The sequence below is a fragment of the Pteropus medius genome, unplaced genomic scaffold, assembly GCF_902729225.1.
Source record: "Pteropus medius unplaced genomic scaffold, Ma_sr-lr_union100, whole genome shotgun sequence".
NCBI classification, from domain to species: Eukaryota; Metazoa; Chordata; class Mammalia; order Chiroptera; family Pteropodidae; genus Pteropus; species Pteropus medius.
Window position 1 is genome coordinate 8,625,001 of NW_024344253.1, and position 7,472 is coordinate 8,632,472.

At 41.8% G+C, this 7,472-nt stretch overlaps 1 protein-coding gene across 2 annotated transcripts in view; it reads right to left on the reverse strand.

Annotated features, from left to right (window-relative positions):
- ADGRG6 (adhesion G protein-coupled receptor G6) overlaps window positions 1-5,262 on the reverse strand; it is a 128,478-nt gene extending 123,216 nt beyond the window's left edge. The window contains exon 1 of one of the 2 annotated variants that reach the window (XM_039869747.1): window positions 5,114-5,262. The gene's annotated coding sequence lies outside the window, so the exon portion shown is untranslated. Of the gene's footprint in view, window positions 1-5,107 lie in introns of both variants that reach the window. The other variant, XM_039869748.1, reaches the window with a different exon arrangement.
- Between the last annotated feature and the right edge of the window lie 2,210 nt (window positions 5,263-7,472).

A 7,472-nucleotide genomic window follows, 5' to 3' on the forward strand; every position in this document is an offset into this window, starting at 1 on the left:
GATATTAAAGCCACATTGTTATATTCACCAAACTAGAAGTTCCAGCATCGTGCAGCTCCTAAAGGAAATTCTAACTTAGGGAAATGCTAAGTTCTAAAGAGTAGTTTTTGTTTCTGTTTTTTGTATAAAAGGTATGTTTTCAAATACCTTCATCCAAAATATTTGAAATTAAGAGCAGTGTTACTGCTTATGAGAAGCAATATGTTAAAGTAAATCATCATAATAATAATGGATGTGAACTCTGGAATAGCACAGAGTTGCATCCTGGTGCCTCTGTTTACTGTGTGGTTTGCAGGGGGCAAGTACTTACATTTGAGCCTATTTCCTCTTGTGTAAATAAGGCATTATCCACCAAAAAGAACTACAGATAAGACTGCATGGCACTTAGTAAGAGCTTTAAAAAGGGTAGATGATAAACTGTCACATGAAAAGTTCATTCATTTGGAAGAATGGGTCCATTTTTCTTTGATGCTGGATAAATGAGGTGTTTCCCATTCATGCTGAAGATGAATGAGTATGACTCTAAAACAAAAGCACAGTTATATATTCAAAAAAGTTTAGAGTTGGGAGGACCAAAAATGAAGTCTAACCTCACGTCACAGAGAACAAATGATGCCCAGAAAAATAAAGGGGTGCACCAATCAAACCTGGCTGCCGGCCTTACAGATATTAACGGAAAGGAGTATCAGCTCAAGAGAACGCTAGTTTTTTTAATTTTTGTGGCATGTGACAATTCTCCTTTATCAATATGCGAATAATAGTCGCCTCTTAAGTTCACATGCTCTCTAAACAATATTCAGGGAATTATGTTCTTTAGCTCAGCAATACTCAATATTGTTTATTCCACGTGCTCACACAACTTTCTTTTGCTATAAAAGGTCGGACACTTGAGATTCCACATCTAAACCTGAAGCCGTTTTACAAATCTGCCTGCAGACAACAGAGGGCTTGATGCATTCCAGTTCTCAAGATTCCATAATTCTGCACAGAAAAGGAACCTAGGACACGGCAAGCACTTATAATCAAATATAAACCATATGACATGCCAACTTTCATCCACTTTACTGTTTACTGAAGAACAGAAACAAGTAAATTAAGAATAGAACAGAGGAAGGAAAGCACTGTGTGTCTTCTCAGGGGATCACTTAGCAAAGACACATCTCTGAGATTTAAACAACATTCTCACAAGAATGGAAAAATCCTGAACAGGGTTACTAGGGTTCTAAACAGGAACTACAAAAAACATAGTACAATCTTGTGTCACTTGGGTTGTGGACTCGAAGTTCCATTGAAGAGAGGAAGAATATTTTTAAGAGAGTCACAGACTTTATGATCTGAAAATAATCTCAAAATTACACACTAAAACCTATCATCTCACAGTCGAAAGAACTGTGATGCTAAATCACTCGCATGACAGCACATAATCAGTAGTGACAGTGCCAAAAGACCCCAGAGTCACCTGGCTTCCAATTCACCTGTCTTTTTTGAGAACCAAGCTGTCTCTATTGCAAACTCACTCTCCTTTTCAACCTGTATAGGGTACAAAATACAATATGCTTGAGTCCTGTCTCAGGAAGCTTGAGAACTGAACCCTTTTGTAAGAATCATTTTAAATGTGGCTATAATGCTTTGTGGATGTGATTTAATCCAAATGCATCACTGAAATAATCTAAGAAACCTATCATCTTCCATCTCTTTGCTTCTACCAGCTCCCCTAAACATCATCATTGAAAGAGAAATTAGTAAGGAAATTTTGAAATTAGTGGAGAAATTAATATGTTACTAGTTCCATTGATATCAGCAGTAATTAGAGTTAACTTAATTCTCCATATCTCAACTTTATTTCTACGGCAAATCTTTTCACAAAAGTGTGTGAGGAGTTGCAAAGAGAATATCTTCATTCTCCTAGAGTGAAAACAATGGTAATTTGGTTTATTCAAGTCTGCTTATAATTATATTTCTTCTTCTGGTTAAGATCATGTTCCTGAGCCTAAGCAACACATTCCATTACTCCAGTTATGTGATTTACGTTCCATTCACCCTGGCTTCAAAAAGGCAGAAAGATTGATTCTTCACATCTGCACAGACTTTGACACTTACTTGAGCTGTTAACATGTGTAACTGGCTTGTACTGTAGGTGATTGAAAAGATCAACTTGAGAAATACACACACACACACACACACACACGCACACACAAGTATATGTAAAACTGGGAAAATCTGAAAAAAGAGAGGTAGTATATTTTACCAGTATCCTGGTTGTGATATTACGCTACAGTTCTACCAAAGGTTATCGCTGGGAGAAGCTGGGTAAACGAGTACCTATCTATATTATTTTTTACAACCGCGAGTGAACCTACAAATATCTCAATAAATTTTTCAATTAAAAAAAGAAAACTTAGAGCCCTGATGTACCTTAACTTTCAGATGTTTCAGAAAAAAATTTGTGTGTGTGTGTGCGCACATGCACGCGTGCACAAAGAGTGGTAGGTAGAGGGAAGAGAGAAAAAAATGATAAAACAAATGATGTAAATATTTACGACAAGTGATTCTGTGTAAGAGTATACAGGTATTCTTTGTACTACTCTTGCAACTTTTCTGTAGGTTTAAAATTATTTCTAAATAAAGATAAGTGCACACATACACATTTACACAGAAGTGTATCAATATTTACCTTATGACACTCTCGTCACTATTGAGCATCACTACTTTAATCGTTGCCAGCTTGGTAGAAGTAGTGTCTCACTTGGATTTCCTTTATTTGGATTGGCATGTTCAAGTTATTTGTATAGTTTTCTATTACAATATAAATGTTTTTCTTACTAATTTGTGATTTTTTTTTTTACCAATTCTATTCTAAATATGTTAAGCCTTTGTCATATTTGCTATAAATGTTTTAAATACAGTAATCTTGAAGTAGCCTTGATTTCCTTGAGGGAAGCTAAATAATTCCATCCTGAGTAATGCTTATAAAGGAAAGTAAGAGGATACTCAGGTAGCCACACTCAAGTTTTATTGGCATTTTTAGTTACAATTGAAATGTCCTTTAAATGTTATCATCTCCGTCACTAAGTATGCATCCAATGTAGATAATGAAAGGTCATTCAACTAGAAATGAAAATGGAAAGATACAGTTTTTGCCCAAAAATGCCACACACATTGAACAAAGTCTTTTTCTATTTAGTCTAAAGTCTAAATAGTCTTTAGAAACTTAATTATCCCATCTGAGATATAAACTCTGGAACATATGGGCAGTTAGAAAAATGGTCAGGTTTAAGGAAGCAGCTGTCAGTTTACTTTTAATATATAAACTGACTCTTTAAATCATTATTTCCAGAAATCAGAGTGACGTGTCCAGTTAGGCAGTAAAACTACAAGCTTCTAATATTTCCCATAAGCCAAGAGACAATAGCCTCATTCACCATTCATATCGGAAAAACACAATGTCATGTAATTTATATAAGCCATAAATGGAACAGTAGTTTCATGCAGCTTGAGACCAATTAATGCAAGTCTTGTTAAATCTACAAAATTTCTGAGTATGAAAAATATGCAGTCACTACAACTCCAGAATATATTTATAAAACTGTAATTTCAGAACTTGAGGGTCACAACATATAAAAACTCTTTCTCCACAAGAAGTAAGCCGAAACTATGCTTAGTTTATATACTTAAACCTTTTAAAATTAAAATTTAAAAGATAATATAGTTTATGTTCCCCATTTTAACATTTTTCAAGAAGACAGCAGAAATATTTACCTTGGAAAGGTTGGTGTTATTTCCATATATTCTTACATACTAATATCTAAAGAAAATCAGTTTATTTTAAACCATTCCATATGAATAATAAACAGCAAAATGGAAAAAAAAAAGTTATAATATGGCAAGAAATGGAAAAAACTTTCAGCCAAAATAGAGCAATAAAGAACTCAAATCAGGGTACTAAACTCTATATTTTATGTGATTAAATATTCATGTTTTCACTCTATGACATAAGATTTTTTAATCACGTGGAAATTCAAAGGGACTATATAACAATTTCATAATCGGGTCATTATTCCATTACCTGTTGATCATTTTCACATCTTTTATTTCAATGGAAATAAAATAGGAAAGTTGAAAGTAAGCTAGACAAATATCTGCTGTTAAAAACTCTACTATATTTTCATGAAAATACTGAAGTTTAAAACAAACTCACATTCATTCAAAATATGTTGCCTTTATATAAGAACAACTCTTATATGAGACTGTTGGCTGTATCCCAAAATAAATGATTTCAGGCTATACCTTGATGATTCCACTGGGATAAATGAAACTTTAAAACTCATAGGTGTGGAATTACTTCACATGTAGTTTTAATAAAAATAAGTGGTTCTTTTCTAATTACTCTGTTCACTACCAGGAAGAGAGCTACAGAGTGCTAGGCTTCTGGGTGCTATTCCTTTTCTCATTTTAAAAATGTGTGTGAGGGAGACTGGGAGGTGAAGGTCCAAGGTAGGGAAAGATCTGGCCTGAGGGCTATGTCTTTTCCAGGATATTAACCTAAAAGAGGAAATTTAAGTGGAAATAAATAAGGAGCCATTAGTTGAGAGAGGGAGGGTGACTATCAATTTCTAGAAGCTCTTGTTTATTCGTTAATGGAAGGGAGTAAAATGTCTATCAAGGTGTCTGCCAAAGATTAAATAAAACACCAGAGGTAAAATTACATATTCGAAGAAAAAGTAACTTCTGAGTTGGCCACAAAAATAAGCTTGGTCCTTTTGAGAACAATCTTCCCTTTTTCCATTCTGGAAGGACAGTCGGTGCTCAGTGACCCTTTCATGGGATCGCCCTGAGGCACCTCACCAACTCAGATGACAAATCTATAGAAGCAAAACCTATTAGGTTTCTCTTTTCTCTAACCTTTTCTTCGTCCTATAACTATCACTTCTAATTCTATACAAGTCCTCCTCACAGACTCTATGTTCCTTAATTACTTTTTAATCTGCAAAGTACAACCAAGAATCTTTACTACTTTTTTTTTAACCATTTTAATAACCCAAAGATCCAAGAATAACTTCTACAGTCAAAGGTGACAATCTGTAAAGTCAACATTTTCTCAGCGTACCAGTACCTTCCAAGCCCCCAGGTGTTGATCCAGGAGAGCGCCTTCTTGGCAGGGCAAGGCCCTGGATGGAGGAGCCTTGCCTGTTATTCCTTATTTAATTTGAATCGAAAACACGCTTTCCCCATTCTTGAAGCCCTGCCCTTTTTATTATGCTTTACACCGCCCAAATGTGAGGTTTACCTCTCTCCGGATTAAAAAAAAAAAAAAAAAAGAAGGAAGCCACACACATGTCACAGCTCTGTCTGGCAATACCAGCTCGCTCCTCAGTGCCTCGGAGGCAAACTGAAGACAAACCGGTTTATTTTGTCAATACGGTCGAAGTCTTTACAAAATCATTTAGTTAAAGGGAGTGGGGGGAGGAGGGATGCAGATAAAGGTGTGAAGGAGATCTGAGCCAAAAGGTGAGACTTACATGTTGGCATTACTATGCTGAAGTTCCCAGGGGCCACACGGTCATCGTCCGCGGTCTTTGCCCAGCGCTGCTGCTCGGAGGTCCCCACGGGAGAAGCCCCGGCGCCGGGGCCCAGGGTGGCGGCCGAACCCTCGCTTACGCTCCTGCGGGAGAACTCATCAGGGCTCCCCGCGTGCGCGTAGGGCGGCGCAAGGTGGAGGGCCGGCCCTGCGGGGTTCAAGAGCGGATCGCCGGGGCGAGGGGGCGGGCGGGGCGGCAGGTTCCTCCTTACACGAAAGTTGAAGGAAAGTTGAGAGAAGGTGAAGAAGGCAGCTGGTTGTTGGTGCGCTGGGCTGGGCCGGGGTGGGCGAGCGGGCAGAGGGGTCTCCCTCGGCAGGTCCTCGCCCCCGCCGGCGTGAGGCGGCACGTGGTCACCCCTTTGTGGATTTTGTTCCCCCCGCCCCCCGCCCCGCGGGCTCGGGCAGCTCCGGGGGCCGGTCCACTCCGTCCGCGCTTCCGGCGCCGAGGCTTGGCCGGCGCTGGGGGCTCAGGTGCGGCTATGCCTGCGGCGCGCGGCGTCTGGCCGGGTCTCCGCGGCCCTCGGGCGGCCCCAGGCTCGGCGCTCGGCGGCGGGGCCGTCCCGCAGGCGCGGCCGCCCCACCCAGGGTCGCCAGAAAGGGACAAGTCTCGCAGCCGGACGGCACAGGCGCTCCCCGGACGGGCAGGGAGGAGAGCGTTGCGGGGGCCGGGTAGGGGTGAGAGATTGGCTCCAGGCCAGGCTCAGCTCCCAGGCGCGGGAGGGAACAGGGTGTTCACCCGAATTCCGGGAACCCCGAATACAGGAGACCGTCCGCTCGAGAAATGAGAAGTTCGGACTGCAGGCGGGGATGTACGCATCTGCTCCCTGCCCGCTAGGATTCCGCGCTCCCAGCCCACCCGAGTCCGCGCGCGGGACCCCTCCACCGAGCCCCAGGCCGCTGCCTTGCTTTCCTTCTACTTTTCTGTCCCTTTTTTCTTTTCTTCGCTTCCCTTTTCTGTGTCTTCTTTTTCTTCTCTTACCTTTTTTCTTCCTTCTCTCTCTCTCTCTCCCTCTCTCCCTGCTCCTTCCCCTCCCCCTCCCTCTTTCTCTCTCTCCCTACCCTCCCCCCCACCACTTCTTCGTTTTCTTTCTAATAATCAGAGTGGAGGGCAAGTCCGTCTGTCTTCAGAGCACGCTCAGCCACCGCATACCATCGCATCTCTTGGTCTTTGCGGGGATAGAGTTGTTGAATCCTCCAACGCGCCCTTCTCCAACCAAGAATGAAGACCAGCCGGAAGAGGTGGCTGAGCGAGCGCCAGGTGCAGTTCACCAATGCCCACCACCGCGCCCATCACAAATGTACACCCACTACCTTCTCCTGATTGACTTCTATATTCGCACAAATAGAGGTTCGTCCTCTTGGCTTAGAATTTTGTTTTCTGTTTAAATGCATCTAAATACCCCAGGGAGTGGTAACCCTTGAAAACCTTTACATTGCCCTTGGTTCGAGTTGTTCAAATCCCTTCTGGAAAGAAGCATTTTTGGTTGGGGGTGATGTGAGGTGGAAACAACCTCAGGGGTCTGAGTGGGTGCTGAAGGATTCGGGGAAAGCCCAACTTGGCAGGACTAATGACAAACTGCCTGCTCCACAATTTGGCTTGGGACCCTCCTGCCTGGCCTCTCTCTGCTGCTTCACTGGAACTTAAAATAGGGCAGATAAGGTCCCTTCCCCTTGTGTGCTACCAAAGTTAACCCACAAATGCGAGAGAGAAAGCTTCAAATGCCAAAGCTGTATACACATCCAGAGCCAGAGCAGCCCAGTTTGAACTATGGGCACACGCACATGCTTACACGCACAGGCCACACACAGAAGGGCCAAAAAATTTGTATGACATGGATAGCCTAGTGGTAGAGAACTGTTGAGGTAGAAAAGAGGTAGAGAAGAACTTGAGCAC